Genomic DNA, 10,962 nt, shown 5'->3' with positions numbered 1-10,962 from the left:
AATACGGCAGTGGCTATTTACACTAAGTGGAATTAACATAGTTTCTTAGTGATAGATCCTATTTACAGTAGGCTAAGTGCAAGTAGCTCTAGATGCTATTTACAGATAAACTGAACAGTGAAAATCGTGTTACATTCTATTTACCATGTAAAAGTAGCAGTTCTTTGCAACAGGCTGAGTGTAAATAATAATTAGAGGCTAGTAATACTTTATACTGGCAGATACATACTAGGCCCATTTGCACCTCAGTATTGTTATACATTAACAGGATGCAATAATAACAGATTATAAATGATCATGTTTATTACAATTATAAATAGTTGTATCATTATTAAACACTTATTAGGCACATTACTTCCACTCTTAGAACATTTTGTTAATTTTTATTGAAAATAAATTCTAATGTGACATGTGATGGGAAAAGTGAGAAGAACAAGCTCTGCAAAAGCTGGACTCTAACCCAATCAATCACAGATGTTGTATTTAATCTTATGTGCCACCCAGGAAACAAGACTAAGTATCTTATATAATTTTCTTATATAGAAAATCGATCTTTATTGTATTCATCTTTTATATTTGTACTTGGGGGGGGGGGGGGGAAGGAAGAAAATACACTTAGTAAGAAGAGCATTTTTCCAGCATTCATTAATGAAGTGTTTAAAAATACTGGTCTTGACAAACCTCCCGTTCTGAAACAGAAAACCTACAGTTTCCCTCATTTCAGGGTTAACATACTCAGAGTTTTCACTTAACGTCCTTTGTGAAACAGGCCCCGGGCGGTTTCTGAACCAATGCTTAGAAACAAAGATTCAAAAATGATTCGAAGCCTCATGAATACTCGAAAGCGGCTCTCGGTGATCCCTGGAGCCACCGCTGGGGGCAGTAGAGCGCTGCCGGGGCTCACCGCTGGGGGCAGTAGAGCGCTGCCGGGGCTCACCGCTGGGGGGCAGTAGAGCGCTGCCGGGGCTCTGCTTGAGATCAAAACGGAAGAAGACTCACTCCGTCCATGTGCGCTTCGAGCAGCGGTGAGGGTCGAAGATTGGCAGCAACAAGGTATATTTTAGGCTTTTATAAATCAAATGTGGATAATATTTTAGAACTAGCTTTTACAAACTGATTTATAGATTAATCCAACTAAGTGTTATATCGAAAGACGGAAGATTTGAACTGACCCAATGATTAAACACACTACCCATCTGACCCTGATCTCAGGGGAACGATTATTTACTCTTATATGAGGGTCAGAATAATGTTTTGTCATAATTCTGGCAAAAGTTGAGCTGTTCCTTTAACATTTCCTTCCTTGTTCTTTCTTTCGTTTCAGTCGAAGTGGACGAGACCGGAGTCACGTGTAGGATTCATCACAGCACGTGTTCTGTTGGTGTGATTAGTTATTAATAATGAGATCTGGGGAATAACTTGTTCTCGTCTGTTATGGTGTGAGACTTACATTTTGTAGTTCTGTTCTGTGAAATCCAATAAATGTTTTTTTTTTCAACAGTCATTCTGTTACTTGGTTACTCGGATGCTTCATCCAATCGTGGGAAAACCTGAAAATATTGTCTAGTTTTAATAGTTTTAGTGTTGTGACTCTTTATGTTTTCTAAAAACTCCTAATGAGTTTGCGAGCTAAATATGTATTAAAGCATCACAACATCGTGTGGAGTATAATTACTACAGTAATAACGATGGACCCATGGAGAACTTGGACAAAGAAATGAGTCGAATAGAGCTCAAAGAGTATTAGCCAGAGGATCTGAATGAGTGTGATCACTTGTGATGAATCTTATTTTGTGTTGAAGATATCTCAAGATAACCAATGTGGTGCATCTCAAGAAAAAATATCTTTAAAGTAAAATTAATTAAATTTCTTTCCTTGATGGGACGTTACCCAAAATTAATATCATACGCAATACAAAAACTTTTTATAAAACCCATATTAAAGATTGTTTTTCAGTCCAATTCTAATGTTTAATCGAACAAACCCCCGCACGTTGGCGGATCGGGCGCTTCCTCCAGAGCAGCAGGCGGCGCTGCGCAGCTTCACACAACAGCAGAAGAAGAGTCCTGCGTGATGGGCACGCGCTCGAAGCCGAGAAACAACAGTCATTTACAATATTGGCGTTTTCTTACATTGTTTTTAACGGTTTGTGTATTTGCTGTGTTTATTTTCAAACTCGGTAAATGCAATTGATCCCCTGTAAAGACCTTGTCTCAGAGGAGCACCAGGACAAGACCACAGGAAACAGATGATTCTTCTGCACAATCTGACTTTGCTGCAGCCTGGAATTGAACTACTGGTTTCGTCTGGTCAGAGGAGAACTGGCCCCCAACTGAGCCTGGTTTCTCCCAAGGTTTTTTTCTCCATTCTGTCACCGATGGAGTTTCGGTTCCTTGCCGCTGTCGCCTCTGGCTTGCTTAGTTGGGGTCACTTCATCTACAGCGATATCATTGACTTGATTGCAAATTAAAACACACTATTTCAACTGAACAGAGATGACATAACTGAATTCAATGATGAACTGCCTTTAACTATCATTTTGCATTATTGAGACACTGTTTTCCAAATGAATGTTGTTCAGTGCTTTGGCGCAATGTATTTTGTTTAAAGCACTATATAAATAAAGGTGATTGATTGATTGATTGATTGAATTGGGGTTATTAATCTGTTTAAAGAGCCACGTGTAATGGCATTATAAAAGCATCGATTATAGTCATTTATCTTTGCAGTTTCTTAATATTTTTATTCAAAGATCAGGATAGGACAAGAAGACATGTTTTTAAAGATGATGACCGACCTCTGACAGCTATCAATAAACCAAATATGCTTCCAAAATTATCTACATGATTAAATTCTTTAAATATTAGTCCACAACATTTATTATTTTATTTATTTTTTAGTGTTGATGCTTTTTTTTTTTTTTTTTATACTTTTTAGCAAAATGTAATTTTGGTCCTGTGTTTGTCTGTTTTTGTTGTTGTTTATTATATCTGTTGTTGTTAACTATGTCTTAGTTAAGTAAAGTCTCATACACATTTTTTACTCCTCTGGACATAAAGCTGCATGGTTAAAAATAAATGAAGAATTCCAAAAAAAAAAAATAAACAAGAATGAAATATCAGAGGTAAGTAAATATTAAAGAGGAAAGTCACGTGAGTTTTGTGATGTGATCAAACTAGATATCAAGATGTCATTTCTGTCTGCTCTCGGAGGCCAAGAATATCTATTAAATTCATTCTTTCAGATGCTCAAAATGACCAGAGCGGTCGAAACAGGGAGAGAGCATGTGGAGCAAAATAAAATCTGAAAGTGATTTGTGTGAAATCATGTGTGAATCCCAAATGATCACATGCCAAAACCAAAAGGAGAAAAGAAGCATATTTGTAGCCCATAAGAGTTTTCTATTAATGTATTAAATTAGTGACATGCTTCAAGCATAATTTTCCTCCCAGATTCTCATGACTGTATTTCTTCTTGACATTGTTTGTTACTGTAATACAGTACATCAACGTGTTGATGATACATATCATTGTGTAAGAACATACTGACGTGTTGCTTTCCCTTTATATATCTTACATTTTCTTTAAAAGGTCTTAAATCTACCTTCATAAAACCTGTAGAAACCCTGCACCCATTTTTCACACTGGCATAATAAGAGCAAAGCATTTCTTCTTCTTCAAGGTGGAAGACTAAACATCGTGAGTTTCCCGAGGCTAAAGACTGTTGTTATGTGTTATGACCCCGTGAGAGTCTCCTGCTGGACAATACACCCAGAAACAAGACGTGACCCTGATTCACTGTCACTGATACTCACCCGTCTTTCATCTGCTCTGTAATACGAGGAGATAACTTTAATAACTTGTACAATATGTTGGATTAGCGCTGATGTGGTTGTGTTCAATTAAATGCAACCCCTTTGCCACATTGTAAATAGTACTTGTTTGGCTATGTGTTGAATAAATCATAAAATCATGTCTTTTTTTGGTGGTGGGGGGGGGTAGTTCACTTGGTACCACTGTTGAGTTTTGAATGTATCTGAATGTCAGTATTTGGTGACACCAACAGCAGGAAAAGCAGAATGCTTGGGATGATATTTGATTACATTTAGTTATGAACAGCCGTGAATCATGTTTCACTGTCTGTTCAACTGTAATGAAGCATTTCAGATTATATCATTTTTGTTTTTAACCCAAATTCACAATGTTGTGATGCTACTGTGTCCAGTTCTGTAAAGGCACTTATGTTAAAGGCTCTTTAAAGAGTAATAAAAATGTTCAAAATGTATTTTCAAAAACTCATCTGCTCTTAAAACGTCTAATAGTAAATGTGTTATTCAGTGTCCCTAAAATGCACAATAGCTGAATAAAATACATAGGCTGTTTTAGCATTGAACATTAATGGAGCAACAGATTTTGTATGAAAACAAATCATTCAAGTCATTTATTTTGTTTAAAAATCTTATAAATGAATGAGGAGATACAAATACTTCAGCTAAAATAATGTTGTTTTTTTATGTCTACTTTAATATTTGTTTAAAACAAACCCTTTAGCATGGTTCGTACTATTTAATGCTTATTTTGAAAAATATGTTAAAAAAATGTTTGTTCAATAGATATACTGTAATTAAAACACACACTCACACAAATGCATTGTAATTTAATTAAGAAAGATTTGCTTGAAACATGTTAGCATCATGCTACATACTAATCATGTTAGAAACATTAAAAACAAGCTAACAACAAACTAATCATGCTAGAAACATGCTAGTCATTTTAGAAACAGGTTAGTAACATGTAAAGTTGCAGCAGCAAGAGTTCTTACTAGAACCAGCAAGTATGACCATATTAGCCCGGTCCTGTCCACACTGCACTGGCTCCCTATCAATCATCATATAGATTTTAAAATATTGCTTATTACTTATAAAGCCCTTAATGGTTTAGCACCTCAGTATTTGAATGAGCTCCTTTTACATTATACTCCTCTACGTCCGCTACGTTCTCAAAACTCAGGCAATTTGATAATACCTAGAATATCAAAATCAACTGCGGGCGGCAGATCCTTTTCCTATTTGGCGCCTAAACTCTGGAATAACCTACCTAACATTGTTCGGGAGGCAGACACACTCTTGCAGTTTAAATCTAGATTAAAGACCCACCTCTTTAACCTGGTTTACACATAACATACTAATATGCTTTTAATATCCAAATCCGTTAAAGGATTTTTAGGCCGCATCAATTAGATAAACCGGGTACACTTCATATAACACCCGATGTACTTTCTACATCATTAGAAGAATGGCATCTACGCTAATATTAGTCTGTTTCTCTCTTGTTCCGAGGTCACCGTGGCCACCAGATCCAGTCCGGTATCCAGATCAGAGGGTCACTACAGTCGCCCGGATCCAGTACGTATCCAGACCACATGGTGGATCAGCACCTAGAAAGGACCTCTACTGCCCTGAAAGACAGCGGAGACCAGGACAACTAGAGCCCCAGATACAGATCCCCTGTAAAGACCTTGTCTCAGAGGAGCACCAGGACAAGACCACAGGAAACAGATGATTCTTCTGCACAATCTGACTTTGCTGCAGCCTGGAATTGAACTACTGGTTTCGTCTGGTCAGAGGAGAACTGGCCCCCCAACTGAGCCTGGTTTGTTCAGTGCTTTGGCGAAATGTATTTTGTTTAAAGCACTATATAAATAAAGGTGATTGATTGATTGATGTAAACCATGCTCAAATATTTTAATCATGTTACAAACATGTTAGCAACATGCTAATCTAATAAGCATGCCAGCAAAATGCTAGTCGTTAAATCATGATAGCAACATGCTATCAAAATCTGTCTAAACTATCTAAACTTTCAAGGCTTTCGCAAGCCAACTTTTGTTCACAAACTTATCAGCTTAACTAAAAAGCAAAATCATAAAAATTACTCAAAATAAAATAAATGTAACTGTAATAAAATATAAAAAAAATAGAACTTAATTTATTTCAGCTAACATTTTCCTTTTTAATTCAAGAGTTAAAATTAATTAAAACTAAAACTTGAAATTAAATAAATTCATTAATAAAAATGAATAAATAACATGTAGACATATTAAAAAACAAATACACTTGACAAAAACACAAATGTTTAAACTAAAATTAAAGAGAAAACAGAAAATGTAAATCACACTAATTACAAATGTCAAAAAATATTTTATAATGGTATTACTATTATTATTACTATTATTACAAATGTATTATTATTATTAAATAGATTATATATATTTAATCATATTAAATATTACATTTGCTGTTGACTATTTTAGTTTAAGTTTTTATGTATTCATGACTTTAGATTGGGAATGCATGTTTATTATTTATTGACTTAAGTCAAATTGAATGATTATATCCCCAAATCCTGGGATTGGGATGTTATATGGATGCTGTTTCCCTGCATAGAGTCACACAACACTTAAGATTAAAAGTTTGAAAAACATATTTGTAACGTAATCAAAAGGCAGCGTATTTGTCATCAGAATGTCTAGATCTGATGTCCATCACTGTTATGCTTCGTCTCTGCCCTCAAACACACAGTCGCTGATCTCACAGCTCTTAAGAATGATGTGATGAATCATCATATCCAAAACTCATCTTTCTGAAGATCCACCTCAGCCTTCGAAGTGACTTCAGTGTCTTCAACACACACGCTGCTCAAGAAGAAATTGTAAAATACATAATGTCTTTAAAAGAAAGAGCAAGCTGCCCAGCTACACATCAATAAATCTTTGATCCATATTTGTAAAAACAAGCATTTCTAAGCCAACATCATGTCATTTATGAACATCTGTAATATCATGGATGTCACTGTCATCGTACCACACACCACTTTGGAGTCTGGGAGCTTTAGAAACATATTTTTTAGCTGCCCTGATATTACCTCTAACTAGTCAGGTAAAATGCTTAATGTTTGTTAATAAATATTTGTCCCATTTTAACTTTTCTTAGGTTGCACAGGAATGGCAGCGCAAAATTGTTTTGTCACATTTTTCCTGTTACTTTTCTCAGCGCTGCTCAGATTAGACCAATCACAACCGTGCTTGATTACAGGAAATGGACTTGTTTTGGCATTTTAGGAATATTGTTGAGAACGTATTCTCTTTGTATATCATGTAACGATAATTAGAATGAAGAAATGTAAAGGGTAATATCAGTTTTTATTCAATGTATGCCTCAAATAAAAAGAATAAAGATAAATCTGTGATGATAAGAGTGTATTTTAATGAAGGACTCGACTTTTCGAGCCTCTAAGCGTCCCTCGGAGGAAGACTCTGTCACAGAAAGAGAAAATATCACAATAAAATCTGTCCCAATGTATAAGCACTGCCATAAACGCATAAAAGCGCCTGCGTGGCAGCAGAAAAACACGACAGAAACGATGTTTGTACAGTAAGAGCCAGTTGGCTCGTCCATGTCTAATGATAACTTTGGGCCCTACAGCATGTGTATATAACTTAATATTAATAATTATATTTCTCCAAAAAAAATCAGTTTAGGATTGTACTTAGGCCATTATTTGTAAAATTAAACCATTACCGTGTAATGCAAATTAAGATTACTTAAGGTAAGCAAACAAATATATTTATATTATAGTTATGATGCTGAAAATTCAGCTTTGAACACAGGAATAAATTACATTTTAAAGTATAAAACAAGTCTTGGTGAGCATATAAAGCTTTCAAAGTTATTAAAATATCGGTCTGACCCCATTACACTACATTACTAAGTAAAATCATATTGATTTTTAGCCTATGTTTTCATTCTGTCATTCATAAGGATTGATAACAGAACACAGTCACTTACCTCCCTAACATACAGGAAACCACCTAAAGAGTTTAAGTTAGTGAACAACATTACCATTACGTGTTTAATATTTAACAATGAAGTCATCTGTTATAAGGTTAAAGTCCTGAGAAATGATTATAAATCTATAAACAACTGTTAATTTGACCAACAGTGGTTCCTTGAAATGTTTATGATTAGGCATAACTGACATGAAGGGAATACTCAAGCAGAAATACTGATACAGTATTTTCATCCAGAAAGACATCAGATGATGCTATTATGAATTTATAATCAAATTAAAAAAGGAATAATTACAGATGCCCCAGTAACCTAAAGAAAATAAGCAGTTGTGAAAGATTGTGTATGATAGAGTGTGTTTGTGTGTGAGTCTGAGTGTGTGTGAGTCTCAATGTGCATGTGTGTGTGTGTGTGTGTGAGTGAGAGAGTCTAAGTGAGTGTGAGTCTAAAAGAGTGTGTTTGTGTGTGAGTCTGAGTGTGCGTGTGTGTGTGTGTGTGTGTGTGTGTGTGTGTGTGTGTGTGTGTGTGTGAGAGTCTAAGTGAGTGTGAGTCTGAGTGTGTGTGTTTGTGTGTGAGTATGGTGTGTATGTTTGTGTGGGAGTATGATAGAGTGTTTGTGTGTGAGTCTGATTGTGTGTGAGTCTGAGTGTGTGTGTGTGAGTATGATAGAGTGTGTTTGTGTGTGAGTCTGATTGTGTGTGAGTCTGAGTGTGCGTGTGTGTGTGTGAGAGAGAGTGAGTCTCAGTGAGTGTGAGTCTGATAGAGTGTGTTTGTGTGTGAGTCTGAGTGTGTGTGTGTGTGTGTGTGTGTGTGTGTGAGTCTAAGTGAGTGTGAGTCTGAGTGTGTGTGTTTGTGTGTGAGTCTGGTGTGTATGTTTGTGTGTGAGTATGATAGAGTCTGTTTGTGTGTGAGTCTGATTGTGTGTGAGTGTGAGTGTGTGTATGTGTGTGTGTGTGTGAGAGAGAGAGAGAGAGTCTGAGTGAGTGTGAGTCTGATAGAGTGTGTTTGTGTGTGAGTCTGAGTGTGTGTGTTTGTGTGAGTCTGAGTGAGTGTGAGTCTGATAGAGTGTGTTTGTGCGTGAGTCTGAATGTGTGTGTTTGTGTGTGTGAGTCTGAGTGAGTGTGAGTCTGATAGAGTGTGTTTGTGTGTGAGTCTGAGTGTGTGAGTTTGTGTGAGTCTGAGTGAGTGTGAGTCTGATAGAGTGTGTTTGTGTGTGAGTCTGAGTGTGAGTCTGATAGAGTGTGTTTGTGTGTGAGTCTGAGTGTGTGTGTTTGTGTGTGTGAGTCTGAGTGAGTGTGAGTCTAATAGAGTGTGTTTGTGTGTGAGTCTGAGTGTGTGTGTTTGTGTGTGAGTCTGAGTGTGTGAGTCTGATTGTGTGTGAGTCTGAGTGTGTGAGTTTGTGTGAGTCTGAGTGAGTGTGAGTCTGATAGAGTGTGTTTGTGTGTGAGTCTGAGTGTGAGTCTGATAGAGTGTGTTTGTGTGTGAGTCTGAGTGTGTGTGTTTGTGTGTGTGAGTCTGAGTGAGTGTGAGTCTGATAGAGTGTGTTTGTGTGTGAGTCTGAGTGTGTGTGTTTGTGTGTGAGTCTGAGTGTGTGAGTCTGATTGTGTGTGAGTCTGAGTGTGCGTGTGTGTGTGTGTGAGAGAGAGCAAGTCTAAGTGAGTGTGAGTCTGATAGAGTGTGTTTGTGTGTGAGTCTGAGTGTGCGTGTGTGTGTGTGTGTGTGTGTGTGTGTGTGTCTAAGTAAGTGTGAGTCTGAGTGTTTGTGTTTGTGTGTGAGTCTGGTGTGTATGTTTGTGTTTGAGTCTGATTGTGTGTGAGTCTGAGTGTGTGTGTTTCTGTGTGAGTCTGATTGTGTGTGAGTCTGAGTGTGTGTGTGTGTGTAAGAGAGAGAAAGAGAGAGTCTGAGTGAGTGTGAGTCTGATAGAATGTGTTTGTGTGTGAGTCTGAGTGTGTGTGAGTCTGATAGAGTGTGTTTGTGTGTGAGTCTGAGTGTGTGTGTTTGTGTGTGTGAGTCTGAGTGTGTGTGTTTGTGTGTGTGAGTCTGAGTGAGTGTGAGTCTGATAGAGTGTGTTTGTGTGTGAGTCTGAGTGTGTGTGTTTGTGTGAGTCTGAGTGAGTGTGAGTCTGATAGAGTGTGTTTGTGTGTGAGTCTGAGTGTGTGTGTTTGTGTGTGTGAGTCTGAGTGAGTGTGAGTCTGATAGAGTGTGTTTGTGTGTGAGTCTGAGTGTATGTGAGTCTGAGTGTGTGTGAGTATGATAGAGTGTGTTTGTGTGATTCTGAGTATGTATGTTTGTGTGTGAGTATGATAGAGTGTGTTTGTGTGTGAGTCTGAGTGTGTGTGTGTGTGTGTGTGTGTGTGTGAGTATGAGTGTGTGTGAGTATGAGAGACTGTGTTTGTGTGTGAGTCTGAGTGTGTATATTTGTGTGTGAGTATGATAGAGTGTGTTTGTGTGTGAGTCTGAGTGTGTGTGTGTGAGTCTGTGTGTGTGTTTGAGTCTGAGTGTGTGTGAGTATGATAGAGTGTGTATGTGAGTCTGATAGTGTGTTTGTGTGTGAGTCTGAGTGTGTGTGAGTATGATAGAGTGTGTTTGTGTGTGAGTCTGATAGAGTGTATTTGTGTGTGAGTCTGAATGTGTGTGAGTATGATAGAGTGTGTTTGTGTGTGTGTGAGTGTGTGTGTGTGTGTGTGTCGGATAGAGTGTGTTTGTGTGTGAGTCTGAGTGTGTGTGTGTGTGTGTGTGTGTGTGTGTGTGTGTGTGAGTCTGAGTGAGTGTTTGTGTGTGAGTCTGAGTGAGTGTGAGTCTGATAGTGTGTTTGTGTGTGTGTTTGTGTGTGTGCGTGAGAGACAGAGAGAGAGTGCGTGTGTGTAAGTGTGTGTGTCAATGTGTGTGTGTCTGAGTGAGTGTTTGTGTGTGAGTCTGAGTGAGTGTGAGTCTGACAGAGTGTGTTTGTGTGTGTGCGTGAGAGACACAGATAGAGAGTGTGTGTGTGTGTGTGTGTGTGAGAGAGAGTCTGAGTGAGTGTTTGTGTGTGAGTCTGAGTGAGTGTGAGTCTGATAAAGTTTGTTTGTGTGTGAGTCTGATAGAGTGTGTTTGTGTGTGAGTCTGAGTGTGTGTG

At 37.6% G+C, this 10,962-nt stretch overlaps 1 long non-coding RNA gene across 1 annotated transcript; it reads left to right on the top strand.

Moving 5' to 3' along the window:
- Window positions 1-671: 671 nt before the first annotated feature.
- Window positions 672-1,793, top strand: LOC127966801 (uncharacterized). Its single transcript, XR_008155703.1, has 2 exons — window positions 672-1,053; window positions 1,325-1,793. It is a non-coding gene; the product is annotated as an uncharacterized LOC127966801 (long non-coding RNA).
- The last annotated feature ends 9,169 nt before the right edge of the window (window positions 1,794-10,962 follow it).

Source organism: Carassius gibelio, chromosome B10 (genome assembly GCF_023724105.1).
Source record: "Carassius gibelio isolate Cgi1373 ecotype wild population from Czech Republic chromosome B10, carGib1.2-hapl.c, whole genome shotgun sequence".
Taxonomy (NCBI): Eukaryota; Metazoa; Chordata; class Actinopteri; order Cypriniformes; family Cyprinidae; genus Carassius; species Carassius gibelio.
This window is presented reverse-complemented; position numbering and strand designations above follow the sequence as displayed.